The following is a 25935-nucleotide window of genomic DNA, read 5'->3' as shown; positions in this document are numbered from 1 at the left end:
ACCCACAAATAGATGAAAACAAAGCACTGGACAGTTCAGAAGTCGTAATTCCAGCTCCAGTAGCGTAAAGTCTCCCACCACTACCTCTTACATACAGATGCTACAGAGAAACTGTTAATGGACACATTCAATCAGTTAATGTTACCTGCTTGAAGAATTTCAGAGTACAGATCACTGTAAAAAAAAAATCAGTCAATCAGTGGATGGAAAAAAGCAGCAGCAAGGTTTAGGATTTGTGAGGCAATAATCCCTGACTAGATGCATGTCATGCGCTATACCTATTGCCACACCTTTTTATACTCAAATTGTAGTTAAGAGTGGTATTATTGTAGAATATAGAAAGGGATCTGAGCCAGCTCTGCTTAGACTTTTTCTTGCCAGCTTTGATGAATTTCAGAGTACAGATCACCTTAAAAAAATTAATCTGCCAGTGAGTGAAAAAGATAAGTAGCAAGGATTATATTTTTATAAGGCAATAATCCCTGACTAGATGGCCATAATACGCTATCCCTACTGCCACACCTCACAGTAGAGGAAGTGCAGATATAAGCAGTATTATTATAACAGAATACAATCTATTTGAAATAGCCCTGAAAAAAAGTGCTTAGTTTAACATGGCAGCATCAAAGACTGTCATTTTATCAACCCTGCTGGGGAATATAATGGAGCATTTTGCATCTACTCAGCCTGATATGGAGGAGACCAGGATCTTCTGTACTTACTGTCCAAACTGTCCTGCATGTGAAATCTTGTATGCAATGTGAGAACTCCCTATGTGATGACCACTTGACAGCCCACGACAAGGCACTGAATCATATACAGTGGGTACGGAAAGTATTCAGACCCCTTTAAATTGTTCACTCTTTGTTTCATTGCAGCCATTTGGCAAATTCAAAAAAGTTCATTTTTTTCCTCATTAATGTACACTCTGCACCCCATCTTGATGGAAAAAAAACAAGAAGAAATTTTTGCAAATTTATTAAAAAAGAAAAACCAAAATATTACATGGTCATAAGTATTCAGACCCTTTGCTCAGACACTTATATTTAAGTCACATGCTGTCCATTTCCTTGTGATCCTCCTTGAGATGGTTCTACTCCTTCATTGGAGTCCAGCTGTGTTTAATTAAACTGATAGGACTTGATTTGTAAAGGCACATGCTTGTCTATACAAGGCCTCACAGCTCACAGTGCATGTCAGACCAAATGAGAATCATGAGGTCAAAGGAACTGGCCACGGGGCTCAGAGACAGAATTATGGCAAGGCACAGATCTGGCCAATGTTACAAAAAAATTTCTGCAGTACTCAAGGTTCCTAAAAGCACAGTGGCCTCCATAATCCTTAAAAGGAAGAAGTTAGAGACCACCAGAAGTCTTCCTAGACCTGGCCGTCCAACAAACTGAGCAATTGTGAGAGAACAGCCTTGGTGAGAGAGGTAAAGAAGAACCCCAAGATCACTGTGGCTGAGCTCCACAGATGCAGTAGGGAGATGGGAGAAAGTTCCACAAAGTCAACTATCACTGCAGCCCTCCACCAGTTAGGTCTTTATGGCAGAGTGGCCTAACGGAACCCTCAGTATATGAAAGCCCACTGAAAAACACATGAAGGACTCCCAGACTATGACAAACAAGATTCTCTGTTCTGATGAGACGAAGATAGACCTTTTTGGTGATAATTCTAAGCGGTATGTGTGGAGAAAACCAGGCACTGCTCATCACCTGCCCAATACAATCCCAACATACAATCCCAACAGTGAAACATGGTGGTGGCAGCATCATGCTATGGGGGTGTTTTTCAACTGCAGGGACAGGTCGACTGGTTGCCATTCAAAGAAACATGAATGCGGCCAAGTACAGCGATATCCTGGATAAAAACCTCTTCCAGAGTGCTCTGGATCTGACTTGGCCGAAGGTTCACCTTCCAACAAGACAATGACCCTAAGCACACAGCTAAAATAACAAAGGAGTGGCTTCAGAACAACTCTATGACCAATTCTAGACTGGTCCAGCCAGAGCCCTGACCTAAACCCAATTGAGCATCTCTGGAGAGATCTTAAAATGGCTGTCCACCAACGTACACCATCCCACCTGACGGAACTGGAAAGGATCTGCAAGGAAGAATGGCAGAGGATACCCAAATCCAGGTGTGAAAAACTTGTTGTATCATTCCCAAGAAGAATCATGGCTGTACTAGCTCAAAAGGGTGCTTCTACTCAATACTGAGCACAGGGTCTGAATACTTATGACCATGTGATATTCCAGTTTTTCTTTTTTAATAAATTTGCAAAAATGTCTACATTTCTGGGTTTTTTCAATCAAGATGGGGTGCAGAGTGGTACATTAATGAGAAAAAAATGAACTTTTTTTGAATTTACCAAATGGCTACAATGAAACAAAGAGTGAAAAATTTAAAGGGGTCTGAATACTTTCCGAACCCACTGTATTACTAATAGAACCCATCGGCTCTTTTGGTTTCCAAAAATGTTCCCTCAACTAGAAGATGGAGCCTCAGCAAAGCATTTCTTCCTATTATTAAGGATTGGGTATCGTACACTGATTATTCCCACTAAGTGCATGGGCTGAAAGACTTTTATCCCTTGGGGATATACATATACTGTACATCAAAGAATATTCAAGGTAGGCCTCTAAGAATTGTTAATACGGGCATCATAAACACCCTTAAAAAATGTATCATCATCATATTGGTATGGTTGAGGAGAAGGATGACACAAAAAAGACGAAATCCAGAAGCATATACCCATGTTTGAGTGGTAAGGAATGCTTGGGAATAGACCAGAAAAAAAACAAACACTGGAGTTGAATTTATGTTCTGCTGCTGTCATCCGGTGGTGTAGAGAAGTCTGGCCCAATCCAGCCCTTTTTCATTTTGATAAGAGTCACCTTGTCAGCATTTTAGTTGACAGGCTTAGGTGCCTGCTATAATACCCCTGACGGCACTAAAAATCCGCCCTGACAAAATGCCAGCAGCAGGGCAGGCAAGGACCTCCAAGCAGTGGCGTAGCGGGGGGGGGGCGGTCCACCCCAGGCGGCACATGTGTGGGGGCGGCGCGGCAGCAGCAGCGATTCCTCTCTGTGGGAGAAGCGCGGAGGCAGTGAGGCACAGTGCAGTGCAGCGGCGGGCAGGGAGCAATCACAGCAGCTCCGCTGCCTGCAAGCGGGAATAGCAGGAGCGGAGCTGCAAGGACCCGTCCTGCTTCCTGCCCGGAGGCTGCGCTTCCTGTTTGACACAGAGACGCACCGCTGAATGACGTCATCATTCAGCGGCCACTGCTGTGTGAGCAAGGAAGCGCGGGCGATGCTGCGGACAGGTGAGAGGAGAGATGTGGTGTCTGTGTGTATGTATGTCTGTGTGTGTATATGTCTGTCTGTGTGTGTGTGTGTATGTCTGTCTGTATGTATGTCTGTGTGTATGTCTTTGTGTGTGTCTGTGTGTGTGTCTGTGTGTGTGTAGGTTAGCCTGGCTCTGGAGGAGATGGGGACATGAGAAGACCGTGATGGGGAGAGAAGGCCATAATGCCTGGGGTGATGGGAGAAGGCCATGAGGGGGTAATGGAAGAAGGCCATGATGAGGGTGATGCAGAGAAGGCAATGATGGGAGTGATGGAGTGATGGAGCAGGCAATGATGGGGGTGATGGAGCAGACAATGATGGGAGTGATGGGGTGATGGAGCAGGCAATGATGGGAGTGATGGGGAGAAGGCAGTGATGGGGTGATGGAGAAGACAATGATGGGGTGATGGAGCAAGCAATGATGGGAGTGATGGGGTGAAGGAGAAGGCAATGATGAGAGTGATGGAGCAGGCAATGATGGGGGTGATGGAGCAGACAATGATGGGAGTGATGGGGTGATGGAGCAGGCAATGATGGGAGTGATGGGGAGAAGGTAGTGATGGGGTGATGGAGAAGGCAATGATGGGAGTGATGGGGAGAAGACAATGATGGGGTGATGGAGCAGGCAATGATGGGAGTGATGGGGAGAAGGCAGTGATGGGGTGAAGGAGAAGGCAATGATGGGAGTGATGGAGCAGGCAATGATGGGAGTGATGGGGTGATGGAGCAGGCAATGATGGGAGTGATGGGGAGAAGGCAGTGATGGGGTGAAGGAGAAGGCAATGATGGGAGTGATGGGGAGAAGACAATGATGGGGTGATGGAGCAGGCAATGATGAGAGTGATGGGGAGAAGGCAGTGATGGGGTGAAAGAGAAGGCAATGATGGGGAGAAGGCAATGATGGGGGTGATGGAGAGGGCAATGATGGGGTGGTGGGGGAAAAATAAATGATGATGGGGTGGTGGGGGGAGAATGCAATGATGGTGGCGGTGGAAAGGGCAATAAATGGGGGTGGTGGAGGAGGAGGAAATGATGGAGGTGGTGGAATGGGCAATGATGGGAGTGGTGGGGAGAAAGCAAAGATGGAGGTGGTGAAGAGGGCAATGATGGGGTGGGGGAGAGGACAATAATGGGATGTGAGGGGAGGACAATGAGGAGTGTGGGGGATTGGGATGGGAGGAAGGGGGACTTATAATGGCCTTAGGAACAGGGGGAGGTGGAGGAAGACATTATTGTTTATTATGTCTAACACAGTCCCTTAGTATATAGCGTACTCACTATGTCTAACAAAGTCCCTTAGTATATAGTGTACTCACTATGTCTAACACAGTCCCTTAGTATATAGTGTACTCACTAATTCTGTATAACACCATCCTTAGTTACATAGTTTCCTCTTTTATTATGTATAACACCATCCCTTATTACATACCATCCTCTCTAGTTATATATGATGCCGTCCCTTATTATATAGCTTCCTCTGCTGTTATGTATAGTGCTGTCTCTTACATAGTGTATTCTTGTTAATTTTGTTATTTACAGTGCCCTCTTTTATTACATAGTCCCCTCTCTTTTTAGATATAAAATGACTGCTGATAGAGGAGCCGGTGACCAAACTACCAGTCCATCAGCTCCTCCATTAGAAAGGAAGCTTTCCCATGCTTCATCAGCCATCATTGCATTATACAGCTTAACAAGACAGGACGGTATGTAATAAAAAACAGGGCTCTATATAATCCAATATGTAAGGTCTGTCACATTATTAAAAATTCAAATGAAAAAATAAACCTTTAAACTCCAGCGGACAAAATCCAGGATGCAAAATTTAAAAAGTTTTTTCTTGCATTAGCAAAGATTTTTATTATTAAAGTCCATCATAAAATAAGTCCACACTTCTGGACAATAGATAAATGGATTAGGGGAAGGGGGGGGGTTAACCTCTCAGACTACGCGTTTCGGCGAATTAACGCCTTCTACATGGTCTGTCCAACTGAAGATTAAGCTACCAATATATAAGGAAGGAGGGGGAAGGGATGAAAAAAGGAATTAAAATCAAGAGTAAGTCCTCCCATACTTTAACCCTATGATGACAAAACCCCAATCAATAGTAATACATGGAAAAAGCATATGAAAAATCAGTTAACAAGTATACAAATATACATATGGGAAAAGATGTTCTAGCATTCTACATCATAATAATGTCACTAAATAGATATCTTGACACAAAAATACAACAAACAAAGGAGATATATATATATATATATATATATACATAAACATACATTCACCAGATGGATAGATCATCAATTTTAATTTTAAATTTATTATTTCTTGTCTATTTCTTTTTCGATTCCCTTTAATCCTTCTTTCTTATTTATAAAAAAAAATAAAATAAAAATAAAAAATTTAAAAAAACAAAACACAAAAAAAAAAATAAAGAACACGGAGACACATTTAATAACAAGATATGAGGTCCTGTCTAAGAATGGGTAAATATTTCAAAAGAATTTTCTTGATATTATAAAAATCTGTACTATATTGTGTTGAAAAAATTATTGTAGATTTTCTAGTATCAGAATCTTTTTTCTTTTCGCCAAAAAGGTCACTACATTTTACCTCATTAACAATTTTATCCGCTCTATCAAGACACCATCGGGAGTATCCTCTTTTCTTTAGTCTCTTACAAGTTTTAATTTTTCACTCTCAAAGGTAGCAGGGTCTGTACTATTCCTTTTAATCCTTATTAATTCACCAATGGGAAGATTTTTTATAACATGAGGTGGATGGCAAGAATCCGCCGCTAAAATGTTATTAGAAGTTGTAGGTTTTCTAAAAGGTGAAATCTCAACCTTCCCATCTATATTAGTCCTCAAAGTAACATCCAAAAAATTAATCGAATTTTTGTTAGAACAAAAGGTAAATTTCAAATTGAAGTCATTAATATTAATATAATATATAAAATTCTGTAATTCCAATTGTGTACCTCTCCAAATAAACAGCAAATCATCAATGAATCTACCCATCCATACCACATTCCTTTTTAAGGGATTACTATCATTATATAAAAAAAATTCTTCCCACCTCCCCATTACAATATTAGCAAGGGAGGGGGAGAATTTAGATCCCATTGAAACACCAGATCTTTGTAAAAAATACCGATCATTAAAGGAAAAATAGTTATGTGACAACAAAAAATCAACTGCTGCTACTAAAAAATCTTTAATGACAATATCATAGCTACTGAAATGATCCAAATAATAAACAAGAGATTTTAGGGCTATAGAATGTGGTATGGATGGATAGAGAGCAGTAACATCACATGAAAGCCAAATATAATCCTCCTGCCACTGAAACCCCTCTAGCATGGATATAATTGCCTTAGTATCACGAATAAAACTTGGAATTTTACAGGCAAGAGGTTGTAGATAGAAATCCACCCACTCACTCAACCTCTCCCCTAAAGATCCAATACCTGCTACTATAGGTCTTAAAGGTGGAGGAAATATATTTTTATGGATCTTGGGGAGGGAATGATAGACCGGGACAACAGGATCACAAACATAAATATATTCCATGAGATTTTTATCTATGGCACCTGTATAACATCCTTCCTCAAGTAATGATTTCAATGCAATATTAAATTCTTTAGTAGGATTCCTATTCAACTCCATAAACATCTCCTTGTCCTCCAATACCAGAAGGTTCAGTTTAGCATACAATCCCGCATTAAGGATCACCACTCCCGCATTAAGGATAATTATTATTTATTTTTTCATTTGAATTTTTCGTGGCTGACTCCTGCTCTGGTCTCCGTGCAGACTTTCTCCTGGATTGATATTGGATCTCACACACCGGGGTGTACGGGTAAGCTGGCTTTGAAAATCTAGAGTTTTTTTGTATTATTAAAAATTATTATTAAAAAAGCCATTAGGTCTTCATCCAGCATCATCAAGCTAATACATACATATATATATAGAGAACTGCAAGAAGATGAAAGTCTAGAAATAATAACAGCAGAGTTAGTAGCAGACTAAAAATTAGATCTTTGAGTGTAGTGTGGGCTCTTCGGATGCTTCCGGATTATCAACGACCAAAGGGGCGGCAAATTTTTCGACCACCCCGGGCGCCACAAACAGTTGCTATGCCACTGCCTCCAAGGCATAGAGAGACAGTTCATGCCATGTAAGGCACGGAGGAATCACAGAGGACACTGGTACAGTCGGCAAGGTACTCCTTCAGCATCTTCCCAAACTTTTCCCTCCTTGTCAGAGTGCCCCATGCATCAGGAGCTAGGTGATGGGAGGGTCTAAGAAAATTGTCCACGACCTTTGATAGAGTTCTCCTGCCTCTGATAAATCTGGTGTGCCGCCAGCGTTGTCAGATGGGATTTTTTTTGTAATTATTCCTCCACTAGGGCCTTTTGGTATTGCAACATTTTATTCGACCTCTCCGCCATGGGAAGGAGAAATGTAAAGTTCTTGTAGCATGGGTCTAAAAGGGTGACCAACCAGTAATTAATGTTGGTCAAAATGCATACAACAACCAAGACTTCCCTGTCCCCACCAAGAGAACGACTGTTCATGTTGTCGTCTTTTTCAGGCCACCCACGTTGAACAGACAGGATGAATGTGGTGTCGATAGTAACATCTGTAGCGCAGGCAACCAACTTCTGTTCCTCATTATCACCCAATCCGTTTTGATAAGATGAGATGGGGCTGAGCTGTGTTGCATCACCCAGTAGAATTACTTGCTCCACCTCAACTTGCTCCGCCTGCAAAGCCTCCTCTTGAATTGTGAGCAGCGAGCATTTCAGTAGACAGAGAAGCGGGATGGGTGATGCTAATTATGGCATCATCGCCACTCTCCATCTTGGCTGAGTCCTCAAAATTTTAGAGAACTACACAGATGTCAGACATCCATGGTGATATCGCACACCAGTCGGTGAGCTGGAAGTTATCAATGCTGCAGCAGCACCGTCAGGGCAGCGGCAGCTGTAGGTGACTTGTGGAAATGGGCACACATGTCGTACTTTCACAAGTAGCTCAGGTAGATCTGGGTAGGTTTTGAGAAACCACTGAACCACTAAGTTGAGCATGTGGGCCAGGCATTCTACATATGCAAAGTTGCCAAGCTTCAGAGCTCCCATCAGGCTATGATCATTGTAACACATGACCACGCCTGATTGTAGGTTCAGATCAGTCTGGTCTGTTACACCCTTCAACAACTCCGCGGTGGTGTGTGGTTTGTCGCCTAAGCAGATTAGCTTGAGCAGAGCTTGTTGCTGCTTGTCTGAGACAGTGCTGCAGTGCTTCCAGTTTGCGACTGATATTGATGTTTCTTAAAAGGAGGAGGTGCAGGAACTTCTAAAGAAGGTGGGGGCAACCCTGACTGAACCAGGGTCTGCAATCCCGGTGTCGGCAGCAGGTGTTCTGTCAAAGGGTCCGACTGGGTTCTGGCTTCCACAGTCCCATGTTTGAGACTCTTAAATGAGGCTCCATGGACTTTATTTGCATATCAGTGAAATGTAGCGTACCTGGCCACAAACACTTGTCAATGTGTCCATAGTTAAGTAGACCTTCTGGGTAACAGCGTTGGTCAGTGCACGGCTGATGTTATGGGACACTTGCTTGTGTTAGGCAGGACACCTGGAGAAATATATTATTATTATATTTACACTTGCATTCCAAGGAATGGGGTAGGGACAACTGAACGCTCCTCTGGGACAAGAATGTAGTTGCTGATGGTGGTTGCAAGTGTGCAATGCCTACATCAGGGACAGGGGATTGGCATTCACATAGAACAGGGGAAGAGACAATGGTGTCCCCCGCAGAGAAGATTTCTGGACCCTGGTGTTCAGCCTAAGTAGTCGGGTGCTTTGCTTGCATGTGTCAGAGCATGTTGATGGTGGTCAAGCTGATAATTCTGCTGCCCCTACTGACACTGGCATGACAGATGTTGCAAATAGCATTTTGGGGTTAACTGGACCGTCTTTAAAACAAAGCGCCAGACTTGGGAACACCTAACCCTTGACTTGGCAACTTCAACCATGTTGGTGCTCTGGGCAACAGTTGCCCATCTTGTGTCTGGCCACACCACTGCCTCTTCCTGTGCTGCAGATCCCTCCCCATGTGCGCTGCTGTCCTTGCTCTGCATGTCACCTTCCCAGGTTGGGTCAGTGACTTCATGATCCACCACCTCGTCTTCAACGTCCGTGCCATGGTCCTCCACCTGACTTGCTGATGTTACAACACCATTTTTTGGCAATTGTGTCTCATCATCATCCACCTCTTGCGACAGTGATTGCATTTTCCCTCAATTGCCTTCTTGTGAGCATGGCTGCTCAAATATTGGTCATCGCTACATGCAGTCTCCTCATGTTCTGCTTGAAACGGGAAGGGCAAGAGGCCAGAATCTGTAAATGGAAATGCGAACACCTCTTTGGAGTGTCCAAATGTGGCATCACTTGTCTCCACGCATTCAACATGGTTGGAGGAATGAGGATCAAGGTAAGGATTATGTGGTCCAGAATCATGGCTACTGAGACTACACTGTGTGAAAGACAGGGTGGTGCTGGCAAAGTTACTGGAAGCATTATCTGCTATCCATACAACAACCTTTTCACAATGGTCTGACTTCAAGAGTGGTGTTCTAACCCCCTTACAAAGTGGGACAGGAAGCTAGATCGACATGACGTGTGTATTTGTGGCATTTCCGCAGCAGGCACAGTTTCACCTTGCCCATGGCCTCGGCCTCTGCGCTGACATTCAACATCATGTCCAATTTCCCCTGTTGTGAACTATCTCGATTTGACTTCTGAGTCGGGGCTTCCTCTGGTGGTTACTGTGGGTAGTGGAGCTGGCCAAAGTCTGCCACCTGACGATGAGGATTGGAAATCAGGGATCACTGATTGGAGTATCATAGAATCATAGAATCGTAGAGTTGGAAGGGACCTCCTGGGCCATCTGGTCCAACCCCCTGCTCAAAGCAGGATTCGCTAAATCATCCCAGTCAGATGTCTGTCCAGCCTCTGTTTGAAGTCTTCCATTGAAGGAGAACTCACCACTTCTCGTGGCAGCATGTTCCACTCATTGATCACTCTAACTGTCAAAAAGTTTTTTCTAATATCTAATCTGTGTCTCCTCCCATTCAGTTTCATCCCGTTGCTTCTAGTCTTTCCTTGTTCAAATGAGAATAAAGTTGATCCTTCTACAATGTGACAGCCCTTTAGATATTTGTAGACAGCTATTAAGTCTCCTCTCAGTCTTCTCTTTTGCAAACTAAACAATCCCAAATCCTGCAACCTTTCCTCATAAGACAGGGTTTGCAGTCCGGTCACCATTCTGGTTGCTCTTTTCTGAACTTGCTCCAGTTTGTTGATGTCTTTTTTAAAATGTGGTGCCCAAAACTGGACACAATATTCCAGATGAGGTCTGACCAAAGAGGAATAGAGGGAAATAATGACTTCATGTGATCTAGACTGTATGCTTCTGTTAATACATCCTAGAATTGCATTTGCCTTTTTTGCTGCTGCATCACACTGTTGACTCATATTCAGTCTGTGATCTATTAGTATACCCAAGTCTTTTTCACATGTGCTGTTGCTTAGGCCTATGCCTCCCATTCTGTATATGCTTTTTTCATTTTTATTGCCCAGATGTAGTACTTTGCATTTTTCCCTGTTAAAAACCATTCTGTTAGTTGCTGCCCACTTCTCCAGTTTATTTAAATCTTTTTGTATCCTCTCTCTCTCTTCTCTAGTATTAGCTATCCCTCCTAGCTTTGTGTCATCAGCAAATTTAATCAGTTTACCCTAAATTCCTTCATCTAAATCGCTGATAAAGATGTTGAACAATACAGGGCCCAGGACAGAGCCCTGTGGTACCCCACTTGAGACATTCTTCCAACTGGATGTGCAGCCATTTATGACCACTCTTTGGGTCCGATCACTAAGCCAGTTATGAATCCACCTAACAGTTGCCTTGTCCATTCCATACTTAGTCATTTTTTCAATAAGGATTGTATGAGATACTTTGTCAAATGCTTTGCTGAAGTCAAGATATACTATATCTACAGCATTTCCTTGATCCACCCAATCAGTGATTCCGTCATAGAAGGAAATTAAGTATTTAAGTGAGCAGGCTTCCTCTTGTTCCCTGCTGGTGATTAGTTTTCTTCCTGTGCATTCTGAGGTCTGATGTCTCCTGCCTGATCCTGCATTTTTCAGTTAAGTTGTTCATTTGCTAATCCTTTGCATCTTATCTGGTTTTTCCTTTTTCTGCTTGTTGTGAGGGTTCAGCGTGCTCCCTGCTGGGGGCAGTGCTGGACCCCGCTCCATATGTTACAGCTTGTGTCAGTTTGTTCAGTCCCCTGTTATATTAGTCTATTTTGCTTTGCTGCCAGTTCATAACAGAATGCAGATATAGTGAGGGAGAGGTCGAGAGACCGCAGTGTTTTTTGTATATCAGACGTGTTGGATTTTTAGGGTTTTTGTGTGACTGCAGACAGTGTCTTTCCTATCCTACCTAGTCAGTTCAGGCTCCATCATCTGCTCAGTCTATTTTCTGCCTGCGTTTGTGTCTCATCTTGTCTCACCGACAATATATGTTTGGGGCTATCTATTCCTTTAGGTGTCTACTCCAGGGAAGTTTAGATTTCACCTTTCTTGCTTTAGGCTTAGTTAGCTCTCCAGCTGTGCCGAGGCGTCTAGGGCATCGTAGGTATGCCCCACGGCTACTGCTAGTTGTGTTGTTAGGATTAGGGGTCTGCAATCCGCTAAGTTACCAACCTTTTTGGTTTCCTGTTAGCCTAGCTTATTCCTGCCATCATCCGCTGTGACCAGTTCATAGCAGAATCACCAGCCATACTGTAGACTCTAGGGTACTCTAAGGAAGGAAAGAATTGTAAAAGAAAAAGAAAAAAAAAAGTGTCAGAATTTTTTTACATATTTTTTCCTCTTTTTCTCTGGGGCCGTAGGAGGGTTTTTTCTTTAATGGAAACTAAGAAATTGTGCGATCGTGTTGAGCAGCTCGCTGCTGAAGTGCGGGGAATTTCTGCCTATCTTGCGCAATCATCTGCTGTAGAACTAAAGATCCCTACTCCTGATGTGTTTTCTGGGGATCGGTCAAAATTTTTGAATTTTAAGAATAATTGTAAATTATTTCTTGCTTTGAAACCTAACTCATCGGGGAGCTCGGTGCAACAGGTTAAAATTGTCATCTCCCTGCTGCGCGGCGATCCCCAGGACAGGGCTTTCAATCTGACACTTGGAGATCCTATTCTGGCTAATGTGGATGCATTTTTTTCAAGCCCTGGGCTTGTTTTATGATGAACCTAATGATATTGATCAAGCTGAGAAAACCTTATTGGCTTTGAATCAGGGTCAGGATGCTGCAGAGTTATATTGTCAAAAATTCCGAAAGTGGGCAGTCCTTACTAAATGGAATGATGATGCCCTGGCAGCTCTCTTTCGGAAAGGTCTGGCAGAAACCGTAAAAGATGTTTTGGTGGGATTTAATGTCCCCTCTGGTCTTAACAACTCTATGTCATTAGCCATTCAAATTGATCAACGTTTACGTGAACTTAAAACTATGTGAGAGGCGGTGCTGCCTTTCGAACAAACTTCTGAACCCATGCAATGTGATAGGGTTTTGTCTAGGGCGCAACGTCAAGCGTTCATAAGGCGTAATAAGTTGTGCTTCTTTTGTGGGGACGCCTCTCATACTATTTCTGTCTGCCCTAGGTGAGAGCAGCTTTGAATCTGATAGATTTTGACTTTGCCAAATGTTGTGGTTTACCCATGGTGCCCCTGCGGACCCCTATTCCTTTGAGGGGTATTGATGCTACCCCTTTGGTGGAAAATAAAACCCAGTTTTGGACCCAGGTGATAATGCCGGTCGCCCCGGACCACCAAGAGAATTTAACATTTTTGGTGTTGCACAATTTACATGATATTATTGTACTGGGTTTTCCTTGGTTGCAAACCCATAATCCTGTTTTGGATTGGAAATCTGTGTCTGTGGTGAGTTGGGGTTGTCAATGTGTTCTTAGTGACACTCCTGTTTTCTCCACCTCTCCCCAGTCTCAAGATATTCCTGACTATTTGGCTGATCTTTCTGATGTCTTTGCCTCCTCATTGGAGTTATGACTGCGCAATTGAGTTAATGCCCAGTTGTATATTTCCCAAGGGTCGACTTTTCAACTTATCTGTACCTGAACATGATGCTATGCAATCTTATATCAAGGAATCATTGGAGAAGGGTTATATCAGACCATCCTCTTCGCCTTCGGGTGCTGGTTTTTTCTTTGTGGCCAAAAAATATGGCTCATTAAGGCCATGGGCCATGTATTGACTATCGTTCCCTTAACAAAATCACTGTTAAATATCAGTACCCGTTACCCCTGATTTCTGATTTATTTTCCAGAGTTAAAAGTGCTTGTTGGTTTACCATACTTGACCTCAGGGGGGCGTATAATCTTATTCGCATCAAGCATGGGGATGAATGGAAGACGGCGTTTAATACTCCGGAGGGACATTTTGAGTACCTGGTGATGCCTTTTGGGCTCACTAATGCCCCTTCCGTCTTCCAATCTTTTATGAACGATATTTTCCGGGGCCTTGTGGATAAGTTTTTGATCATGTATCTGGATGATATTTTGATTTTTTCCAGTGATTGGGATTCTCATGTGGAACATGTCCGGACTGTGCTCCGGATTTTGAGGGGAAATACTCTGTATGTTAAGGGATTGAAATGTCTTTTTGGTGTACAGAGGATTTTGTTTTTGGGATTCATTTTGTCCCCGTCTGCTATTGAAATGGACCCGGCCAAGGTACAGGCCATTTATGGTTGGGTTCAGCCCACTTCTCTGAAGGCTCTTCAGAAGTTTTTGGGTTTTGCTAATTTCTACCGTAAATTTATAAGTAATTTTTCTGGTATTGTTAAACCTCTGACAGATTCGTTCCCTTAACAAAATCACTGTTAAATATCAGTACCCGTTACCCCTGATTTCTGATTTATTTTCCAGAGTTAAAAGTGCTTGTTGGCTTACCATACTTGACCTCAGGGGGGCGTATAATCTTATTCGCATCAAGCACGGGGATGAATGGAAGACGGCGTTTAATACTCCGGAGGGACATTTTGAGTACCTGGTGATGCCTTTTGGGCTCACTAATGCCCCTTCCGTCTTCCAATCTTTTATGAACAATATTTTCTGGGGCCTTGTGGATAAGTTTTTGATCATGTATCTGGATGATATTTTGATTTTTTCCAGTGATTGGGATTCTCATGTGGAACATGTCCTGACTGTGTTCCGGATTTTGAGGGGAAATACTCTGTATGTTAAGGGATTGAAATGTCTTTTTGGTGTACAGAGGATTTTGTTTTTGGGATTCATTTTGTCCCCGTCTGCTATTGAAATGGACCCGGCCAAGGTACAGGCCATTTATAATTGGGTTCAGCCCACTTCTCTGAAGGCTCTTCAGAAGTTTTTGGGTTTTGCTAATTTCAACCGTAAATTTATAAGTAATTTTTCTGGTATTGTTAAACCTCTGACAGATTTGACCAAAAAGGGCGCTGATGTGGTAAATTGGTCACCAGAGGCAGTCTCGGCATTTCAGGAGCTTAAGCAGAGATTCACTTCTGCTCCAGTTCTATGGCAACCTGATGTTTCACTCTCATTTCAGGTGGCGATAGATGCTTCTGAAATTGGTGCAGAAGCCGTTTTGTCTCAAAGAGATCCGGTAACCTCTAAGATGGATCCCTGTGCCTTCTTTTCTCGAAAATTTTCTCCATCAGAATGTAACTATGACGTTGGTAATCGGGAACTATTGGCCATTAAGTGGGCATTTGAAGAGTGGAGATATTGGTTGGAGGGAGCTAGACATCAAGTTGTGGTCCTCACCGATCGCAAGAATTTGATTTATCTTGAATCAGCCAAGCGCTTGAATCCTAGACAGGCTAGGTGGGCCTTGTTTTTCACGCGTTTTCATTTTGTGGACTGCTTTCTTCTGGGCACTAAGAATGTTAAGGCGGACGCCGTTCCTAGGAGTTTCCTTGCAGATTCTCTTGACGTGACCGAACCTACGACCATTCTAAATGAGGGTGTAGTTCTTTCCGCCATCTCTCCTGATTTGAGACGTGCCATGGAGGAATTTCAGGAGGATAAACCTGAGCGATGCCCTATGGGAAAATCGTATGTCCCTGACCAGTGGAGGAAAAGAGTAATGTCTGAAATTCATTGCTCCGTGTTGGCTGGTCATCCAGGTATCTTTGGTACCAGAGATTTGGTGAGTCAGTCTTTTTGGTGGCCTGCCTTATCTCGTGATGTCAGGAATTTTGTGCAGTCCTGTGGGACTTGTTTTCGGTCTAAGCCCTGTTCTCGTACTAGTGGTTTGTTGATGCCTCTGCCGGTGCCCAGGAGGCCATGGACCCATATCTCAATGGATTTTATCTCTGATCTCCCTGTCTCTCAGAGAATGACTGTTATTTGGGTGATCTGTGATAGATTTTCTAAGATGGTCCATCTTGTACCACTCCCAAAGTTGCCATCTTCTTCTGAGTTGGTGCCCTTGTTTTTACAACAAGTGGTTCGTTTGCATGGAATTCCTGAGAACATTGTGTCGGACAGAGGGGTCCAGCTTGTTTCTAGATTTTGGAGGGCTTTTTGTTCCAAACTGGGAATTCAGTTGTCTTTCTCCTCTGCATTTCATCCTCAGACCAATGGGCAGACTGAGAGAACAAACCAGACGTTGGAGTCCTATTTGAGATGTTTCATATCTGCTGATCAGGATGATTGGGTCTCATTTTTGCCCTTGGCCAAATTTGCGCTAAACAATACGGCTAGCTCTGCCACTTTGATGTCTCCTTTCTTTTGTAACTTTGGGTTTCATCCTCGATTTTCTTCAGGGCAGGTAGAAGCTTCTGCCTGCCCAGGTGTGGATTCTGTGGTAGAGAGAATGCAGCAGATTTGGGACCAAGCAGTGGATAAGTTGTCCCACTCTCAGGAAAAGGCCCAACGGTTTTCCAACCGGCATAGGACCATTGGTCCCCGGTTTAAAGTGGGTGATATGGTTTGGTTGTCCTCAAAAAATATTCCCATGAAGGTTGCATCTCCAAAATTCAAGCCAAGGTTTATTGGACCTTATAAGATTTTGGAAATCCTTAACCCCATTTCTTTTTGTTTGGCTCTTCCAGTTACGTTTAAGATTCATAACGTCTTTCATAAATCTTTGCTGAAAGGGTTTGTGGAGCAAGACTTTCCCATGGCAGCGTCCCCTGACTCTATACTGGCAAAGGGTAATTTGGAGTATGAGGTAGAGAAGATATTGGATTCTTGTCTCACTAGACGGAGACTTCAGTACTTGGCCAAATGGAAGGGTTATGGCCAGGAGGATAATTCTTGGGTCTTTGCTTCTGACATCCATGCCAAGAGATTGATTCGTGCCTTTAACCGGGCCCATCCTGATCGGCCTGGTGGCGTGGATGAGAGTTCGGTGACCCCTCCTCAAGGGGGGGTACTGTTGTGAATTCTCTTGCTCGGAGTTCTGAGCCGAAGCTCCCTCTGGTGGTTGCTGAGAGTAGTGGAGCTGGCCAGGTGGATGGAAGTTCCCCACCTGAAGACGATAATTGGAAACCTGGGATTACTGGCTGGGAGCATATAATTGAACTGGCTGCTCTTGGAGGTTGCTGGTGATTTCTTCAGTGTGCATTTGGAGTTCTTTTGTCCCCTGCCTGATCTGCATGGTTCAGCTAAGTGATTCTTTTGCTAATCCTTTGCATCTAATCTGGTTGTGTCTTTTTTTTGCTTTCTGTTTTGCTGCTAGGGTTCAGCGTGCTCCCTACTGGGGGCAGCGCTGGGCCCTGCTTAATATGTTGCAGCTTGTTCAGTCCCTTATTATGTTAGTATCTTTTTGCTTTGATGCCAGTTTATACTAGAGTGCTGATCTAGCGGGGGTGAGATCGTGTGATCTCAGGTTTTTTGTATATCAGTAGTGTTGGACTTTTTCAGGGTTTTGTGCGTGATTGCAGACAGTATCTTTTCTATCTTGTCCTGTCTAGACAGCTTGGGCCCCACCCTCAGTCTGTTCTCTGCCTGTGTTTGTGTCTCATCTTGTCTCACCGACAATATATGTTTGGGGGCTGTCTATTCCTTTGGGAATCTTCTCCGGGGCAGTTTAGATTTCATCTTTCTGTCTTTAGGCTTAGTTAGTCCTTCAGCTGTGACAAGGCATCTAGGGCATCATAGGAACGCTCCATGGCTACTGCTAGTTGTGCAGATAGGATCAGGGGTCTGCAATCCGCTTAGTTACCAACCTCTCTGGTCTTCTGGTGGCTTAGCCTGTTCCTGCCATCCACCTCGGTGACCCAAGCATAACAGGTGGTACCATCTATAGTGCATGAAACTAGCTCATGTTCTGCCTCCTCTTCCTCATTGTCACCCAATCCACATTGGGATGAGATGAAGCTGGGCTGTGTGTAATCATCCTGTATGGTTCCTTGCTCCATCTCATCGTGCTCCGCCTGCAATGCATCCTCTTTTTTTGTGAGCATAGAGTGCTTCAGAACACAGAGAACGTTACTGCCGCTCACCATCTTGGTGGAGTCCTCAAAGTTTTGGAGGATGGTACATATGTCTGACATCCATGTCTACTCCTGTGGTCTTATGTGTGGAGTCTGAATTGAATACCGATAGCCTTGTTAATGCTGGTAGTCAACAACTGCCTTCTTCTGCTCACAAATCCTTCTCAACATCTGCAGTGTAGAGTTCCAACACATGGGGACATCACACACCAGTCAGTGAGCCAGAAGCTGCAAACGCTGCTGAAGAACGGCAAGGGCTGCAGAAGCTGCAGCTGACTTTCTAAAACGGGCACTCAGGTGGCGTATTTTGACAAGCAGATCCAGCAGCTCCGGGTAGGTTTTGATAAACCACTGAACCACAAGTTTAAGCACATGGTCCAGGCATGGTACATGTATGAGCTCTTTCAGAGCTGTCCACAACTCTTCAGCATTGTGCGGTTTGTCACCTAAGCATATTGGCTTCAGCAAAGTCTGTTTCCGCTTGGCTGAGGCAGTGCTGCAGTGCAGCTGGAGGCACTACCAGGAGAAAGGTCAGTACACCATGAAACGTGGAGGGGGCCGTAGGAGGGCAACAACCCAGCAGCAGGACCACTACCTCTGCCTTTTTGCAAGGAGGAACTGGAGGAGCACTGCCAGAGCCCTGCAAAATGACCTCCAGCAGGCCACAAATGTGCATGTGTCTGCACAAACGGTTACAGTAGAAACCGACTCCATGAGGATGGTACAGTATGAGAGCCCGACGTCCACAGATGGGGGTTGTGCTCACAGCCCAATACTGTGCAGGAAGCTTGGCATTTGCCACTGAACACTAGGATTGGCACTGTGCTCTTCACAGATGAAAGCAGGTTCACACTGAGCACATGTGACAGATGTGACAGAGTCTGGAGATGCCATGCAGAGCGATCTGCTGCCTGCAACATCCTTCAGCATGACCGGTTTGGCAGTGTGTCAGTAATGGTGTGGGGTGGCATTTCTTTGGAGGGCCGCACAGCCCTCCATGTGCTTGCCAGTGGTAGCCTGACTGCCATTAGGTACCGAGATGAGATCCTCAGACCCCTTGTGAAACCATATGCTGGTGCGGTTGGCCCTGAGTTCCTCCTAATGCAGGACAATACCAGACCTCATGTGGCTGGAGTGTGTCAGCAGTTCCTGCAAGATGAAGGCATTGAAGCTGTGGACTGGCCCGCTCGTTCCCCAGACCTGAATCCGATTGAGCACATCTGGGACATCATGTCTCGTTCCATCCACCAATGTCACGTTGCACCATAGACTGTCCAGGAGTTGGCGGATGCTTTAGTCCAGGTCTGGGAGGAGATCCCTCAGGAGACCATCCGCAACCTCATAAGGAGCTTGCCCAGGCATTGTAGGGAGGTCATACAGGCACGTGGAGGCCACACACAATACTGAGCCTCATTTTGACTTGTTTTAAGGACATTACATTCCACTGTAATTTTGTGGGTGACTCCAAATCCAGGCCTCCATTGATTAATAAATTTGATTTTCATTGATGATTTTTGTGTGATTTTGTTGTCAGCACATTCAACTTTGCACAGAACAAAGGATTCAATGAGAATATTTCACTCATTCAGATCTAAGATGAGTTTCATTTTTTGTATTGAAAAACTGAAATAAATTAACTTTTTGATGATATTCTATTTTAGTGAGAAACACTTGTATCTTGATTTGTAAAGTATCGAGTATTAGTGGGATGCGTAGAAATTCCCTCACTTACACACCTTGGCTGCTAACAATGAGGTAATGATCCCCCACACTGAATGCACTTGGAAAAACTTCTGTAGGTCCCCATGATGTCCTAGTTGTGCTCGAAGGGAGGCAAGTGCGGAGACACTACAGACCATGGTAGCACGTTTAGACCACACAGGCTGCTCACAGTAGCGGGAGGAACATGTTGAGAAGCTGCTCCTGAAACACTTTTGAAGAAATGGATGTTTATGAACCATTCTGTGAATTTTGGTCCAGTTGTTTAAAGATTGAAAACAGTTTGATAACTGATTAATAGCGCACTAGAAATTTCTTCAAGAACTTTTGTGAACCCTTTTTGGTTTGGAAGCTGTTGTAAATCCCTGATCACTCACTATCACTCGCTATTCTGATCATGTTTTAGTTTCCTCACACTTTGATAGACATCGAGCTGGACGTGCAAAGGAGCAATGATGTCTTATGCCTTCTGTTTAAAGAGACTGCCTTAAGACCTATCTGGCAATTAAAAGGTCAGCGATCTGTGCAGAGAGGTATTTGCATTCACCATTGTTCTACTTCTTCTTACCCAATGTCATAGAATGTTTCTAAATTTTGTCACCATAGTAACCTCTACATGGCTAACTACACCAGCTTTTCAGCGCAGACCTGCTGCTGGCACCATACTGCACACTTGTCCACGGCAGCTCTCTGCTATAACCTCCGATAGTAAGTACTGCTATTATATCAAGTCTCTTTCAAAAATAAGATTTTGTGACCATTGAGTATTTACATTTTTTATGCCTTATGATATGTACACTGAGATGTGTATATTATTACCAATTCTATTGATCATTGTAAATTGCACTAGTTCAGTTGTATTATTTAACAAAGGCAATAAGTTTAGGCTCAAACAAATGGACATCTTTTGTGGCATTTCATTTTCTAAAATATATTCATTTTGAGGTAAAAAAAAAATTTTGCAATTGGGTTCCTTCAAATATATTGAGCAATTTGGCTTCTACATCCTTTATGTGTTCCTGTACTTAGCTGGCTGTAGAATGTGTAAACTGTGAATCAGTCAGTTAACTCTGATTGCTCTTTTTCTGAACTCTTCAAAGCTGATTTATCTATCTATCTATCTATCTATCTATCTATCTATCTATCTATCTATCTATCTATCTAGGGTTTTGCTGTTTGATACAGGTGTGGTAAGCTGCAATAATTTATTTGGCCTTTGTTACACTGTTGCGCACACTCCAACTACCTACCTAGCCATCCCCCTTGCCATTAGTACCTACTGTTTTAATTCAAGTATCCCATCTGGGTAGGCATTGCTGAGTACCATGCATTTTTATTCATTTTTTGACGCTATGATTTCTTTTATGAAACATTATGTCCCTCTTGTGGACACCAACTTCTTAATTTTGTGTATGTGGATTAAAAAGACAAAAAAAAATTGGTCTTGGGTGGTGTTTGAATGTGCTGTCTATCTTCTATCTGAGTATCCTAATGGTTTGTAGCAGCCAGGTGCACTGCCTGCAGTAGATGGAATGGGGGTCAATGGAACACTGCACGTGTTGCAATGGGCCTTTGGCCTTTGTCCAGCCATGCAGCAGCAGCTTTCTTTAGTCTGCTGGAGAAGCTGCAGCAGGTACTGTAGCTACTCAGCAGCAAGAGAGGTAAGTGAAGACAGCTGTTTGTTTACTAGTTAATTGGTCTTCCTCCTCTTGTTGTTGAGGTGCATGGGACCAAAAAACAAAGAAAACCTTAAAAATTCCAATTTTTATTAAATATATTCCTTAAAAACAAACTAGCAAATATCAAATTTGATAAAGGTAACTAAACTCTAATGAAACACCCTGTGGTGACCTTTGTCCTCTTGCTTTGCCTGACAGCGGAGTTTGGCACCCTAGTTAACATGAGATGACGCCCCTGCTCCATGATGACTGTCACTTAAGCCCCTGTTACACATAGCGATATCGTTAGCAATATCGCTGTAAAGTCATCGATTTTGTGATGTAGCAGCGATATTGCTAGCAATATCGCTATGTCTAATACTTACCTCCCAACGGCTCCCCCGCTGCTCATCGCTGGTCGTGCGAGATTGTCCTGGATCATTTCTCGTCGGGCGCTCCCTGCTGGGCTTCCTGTGGCGCCGACGAGCGATGCGTGGACGCAGGCAGGAGGACGTAAGGATCGCCTCGTCTGACAGGTAAGTAACGACCCCCGACCCCTGCTATGTCGCTGGTGAGGTCTGCCTGTGTGGCAGCTCACTAGCGACCACTTAGCGATGCACCAGCGATCCATATCGTTGTCGGGATCGCTGGTGCATCGCTAAGTGTAACGGTACCCTTACATCCCTGGATATCCTTAACTAACAAAATTAAAAGGAGAGTCTCATTCATACCTAAGATAACCTAATAGCTAGGCAGGAAAAGAGCAAGAGGAAATTAAAGTTAAATAGCAAACTGTGTCTAAATCATTTGGCACCTGATACTGTGCCTTAATCCAGGATCATTACACCCTAATAGAAGAGTTAATAAATAGAAAAAAGAATGCCTTAGGCTGAGTTCACACGTGGCTTTTTTTCGCGTTTCCGCGGCGGTTTTAACCGCGCGATTTTGCCGTGAAAACGGGAAAAATAAGCATCCCATGCATTCCTATGGGATTCCGCAATGCTGTGCTAATGCTGCGGTTTTTACCGTGGCGGAATCGCTTCGCGGTAAAAACCGCAGCATGCTCATTAATTTGCGGAATTGCGGCGATCCCGCACCCATAGGAATGCATTGTTCCGCTTACTTCCCGCATGTGGCTGTGCACACCATGCGGAAAGTAAGCAGAACATTTGCGGATGGTACCCACGGTCCGGAGGAGAGGAGACTGTCCTCCGGGCTTTGGGTACCATATCCCTGTAAAAAATAGAATTTAAAATAAAAAATATTGTTATTCTTACCTTCCGGCGTCCCGCGCAGCCTTCCCGCTTCTCTCCACGCTCTCGTTCCCAGTAATCCTTTGCGAAAATGCCCGCGATGGCGTCCGTTCTCGCGGGATCGCGAAGTCTCGCGGTCATTCGCGCGACGTCATCGCGAATGACCGCGAGACATCGCGATCCCGCGAGAACGGACGTCATCGCGGGCATTTTCGCAAAGGATTACTGGGAACGGATGCGTGGGATGCCGGAAGGTGAGAATAACACTATTTTTAATTTTTTTTTACATTCTATCTTTTACTACTGAAGCCGCATAGGCAGCCTCAGTAGTAAAAAGTTGGTCACACTCGTCAAACACTATGTTTGACAAGTGTGACCAACCTGTCAATCAGTTCTCCAAGCGATGCTACAGATCGCTTGGAAAACGCTAGCATTTTGCAAGCTAATTACGCTTGCAAAATGCTAGTTTTCCGCGGGAAAATCGCGGGAATTTAAAATGCGATTTTCCCGCGGAATGGAATTCCGGAATTCTCGCGGTAATTTCCGCGAGAGTTCCGGTACGTGTGCACTTAGCCTTACAGCTAAGTATAAATGCCTGGTTTATTTGCTGTAACTAGTGATGGGCGAGCACTAAAATGCTCGGGTGCTCATTGCTCAGGTTGAGCAAATTGGAATGCTCGGGTGCTCGACCCGAGCAACGAGCCCAATGTAAGTCTATGGAAAACCGAGCATTTTTGCCGCGATCCCCCAGGGGTCCTTTTAGGGTCTAAAAACATCTGAGATCGATGGGAACCGTGAACAATGTTATCTGAGTATTACGCCACTTTTACAGGCGCACACTAAAACATACAAAATCGAAACCAAAATGAATTTTCCTGGGAAATATGTTAAGGAACATCCTTTCAAGGGTAATGATTTGTATGTAAGGGTGGTTTCACATTAGCGTTTAAGCCGCAGCGTCGGCCTGCGCACGGCCACCACTAAGCCCCGCCCCCTGCCGCGCCTCCGCCGGTAGCGCTGCATGCGTCCTGCGTCCCCTATCTTTAGCACTGGGGATGCAGGCCGTGCGCAGGTATGCGTTTGGCGGCGCATGTGTCCTTTTGAACGCAACCTGTTGCAATTTGGTGTGCTTGGCACACCGTCAAAAGGACGCATACGCTGCCAAACGCATACCTGCGCATGGCCTGCGTCCCCAGTGCTAAAGATAGGGGACGCATGCAGCGTCATGCGCCCGTAGGCGGAGCTACCGGAGGAGGCGTGGCAGGGGCGGGGCTTAGCGGCAGCCGTGCGCAGGCTGACGCTGCGGCCTTAAACGCTGATGTGTGATGTCCCCACGCGTTGGAACTCTACACTGCATATGCTGGAAAGGATTTGTAAGCCGAAGAGGGCAGTTGTTGACTACCAGCATCAACAAGACCGTCGGTATTCAGTTCAGACTCCACACATAAGACCTCAGGAGTGGACATGAATGTCAGACATTCAAGTTGAGAGCATGTCGCGGAAGACGTCGTTGACAAAATCCTGGAAGACAGTTGGTGCATTACAAAGGCCAAAGGGCATAACCAGATATTCATAATGGCCATCCCTGGTATTAAAAGCTGTCTTCCATTCGTCTCCTTCGCGAATGCGGATCAGGTTTTATGCCCCCGCAGATCCAACTTTGTAAAGATCTGGGCCCCTCGCAACCTTACAAACAACTCAGAGATCAACGGTAGAGGGTATTTGTTTTTAACCGTGATAGCATTGAGACCTCTGTAGTCAATGCAGGGACGTAACTCTCCATTCTTCTTCTGTACGAAGAAGAACCCTGCACCAGCCGGTGACACCGATTTTCTGATAAAACCCCTAGCCAGGTTCTCCCGGATATATTGAGACATAGTCTCTGTCTCCGGGAGTGATAATGGGTACACACAGCCTCTAGGAGGTTCTGTGCCTGGCAGGAGATCAATCGGGCAATCATAGGGACGGTATGGCGGGAGCGTCTCCGCAGACTTCTTAGAGAAGACGTCCGCGTACTGGTGGTAGGGCTTGGGGAGCACGGAGAGATCCGCAGGCATTTCAGTGGAAGTCACCTGAACACTGCCCCTCAGGCACCTTCCCTCACAGTCCTTGCTCCAACCCAGTATATTCCCCGAAGCCCAATCAATATGAGGGGAATGGCAACGGAGTCAGGGAACCCCGAGAAGCACTTGGTCGATGCCATCTGGTAAAATGAGCAGGGACAGAGTCTCACGATGAGAGGGTGAGATAGAGAGCCCGAATGGAGCTGTCTGATGGGTCACTTGAGAGGGTAGCGGGGCACTGTTAACCACCCTGATGGTCAGAGGCTGTGGTAATAGTACCAGGGGGATAGCGTGTTTCTGGGCGTAGGTAGAGGACATAAAGTTCCCCTCGGCCCCGGAATCCACGGTAACATCTGCCTCCCAGGTGGAAGACCCACTGTCTAAGATGCCCCGGAATACCGGTTTGGGTGAGAAGGGTTTCATATTGGACTGCCCACCACCTACGGTCACTGGTCGTGGACGTTTTTTCACCCGCAGAGGACACATGCTAGCCGGGTGACCAAACTGTCGGCACTGATAGCAACGTGTAGAGCTTTGAGCTGGTGCGAGACACCTCCATAGGTTCAGAGAGTGAAAGCTCCAGTGTGGGGTATGTTAGCGGCTCGGTGAATGTGGGAGCCAAATTAACCCTACGTCTGGATTGTGCACGTTCCAGCCCGCACTCCATAAACCGGAGGTCAATACGGGTGGCGACGGCAATCAACTCCTCCAGACCCGTGGGAACCTCTCTAGTAGCTAGAGCGTCTTTGACGTGCTCAGCTAACCCTCTCCAAAACACCGGGACTAATGCTTTGTCCGGCCACTCTAATTCGGAAGCCAAAGTCCGGAACCGGACGGCATAATGGCTGACCGAGAGTGACCCCTCTGTTAGGGATAGTAATTGGAGAGGTATTGTGCGTGATCCGTGGTCCCAAAAAGACCTGCTTCAGGGCCACGAGGAACTGAGCAGCACCCTGAACCACGGGATCATCACGCTCCCACAATGGCGTAGCCCACTGTAATGCCCGGCCAGATAAGAGTGACACGATAAACCCCACCTTAACCCGCTCTGTAGGAAACCATGCAGCCAGTAACTCGAGCTGAATAGAGCACTGGCTCACGAATCCCCTACAGGTGGCGCTGTCACCCGAAAACTTGTCGGAAAGCGGGAGGCGAGAAAGTGTCGGCGTGGGCAAAAGAGTGGGCACACGTGAGACAGCCTCAGCGACTGTCTGAGCAGCTAGCGCGGCATTTGCAGCTGAGTTGGTGCTCTCAATAGCCGCCAACCTGCTCTCCCGCAGCCGAATATAGCGCTGCAACTGCTGCACGTCTGCCATTAC

The 25935-nt window shown here is 44.9% G+C and overlaps 1 protein-coding gene across 4 annotated transcripts in view; it reads left to right on the top strand.

Annotated features, from left to right (window-relative positions):
* The first annotated feature begins 20046 nt into the window (after window positions 1-20046).
* The window catches only part of LOC141086218 (cilia- and flagella-associated protein 337-like), an 82480-nt gene continuing 76591 nt past the window's right edge, over window positions 20047-25935 (top strand). For 2 of the 4 annotated variants that reach the window (XM_073572055.1, XM_073572054.1), the window contains exons 1-2: window positions 20049-20154; window positions 20249-20350. The gene's annotated coding sequence lies outside the window, so the exon portion shown is untranslated. Of the gene's footprint in view, window positions 20155-20248; window positions 20351-25935 lie in introns of all 4 variants that reach the window. The other 2 variants (XM_073572053.1, XM_073572051.1) reach the window with 2 other exon arrangements.

This window comes from Dendrobates tinctorius, unplaced genomic scaffold (genome assembly GCF_039654945.1).
Source record: "Dendrobates tinctorius isolate UK_male_01 unplaced genomic scaffold, ASM3965494v1 ptg000030l, whole genome shotgun sequence".
In the NCBI taxonomy this organism is placed as follows: domain Eukaryota; kingdom Metazoa; phylum Chordata; class Amphibia; order Anura; family Dendrobatidae; genus Dendrobates; species Dendrobates tinctorius.
Note: the sequence above shows the minus strand (reverse complement) of the source record. Positions and strands in the feature narration are given on the sequence as shown.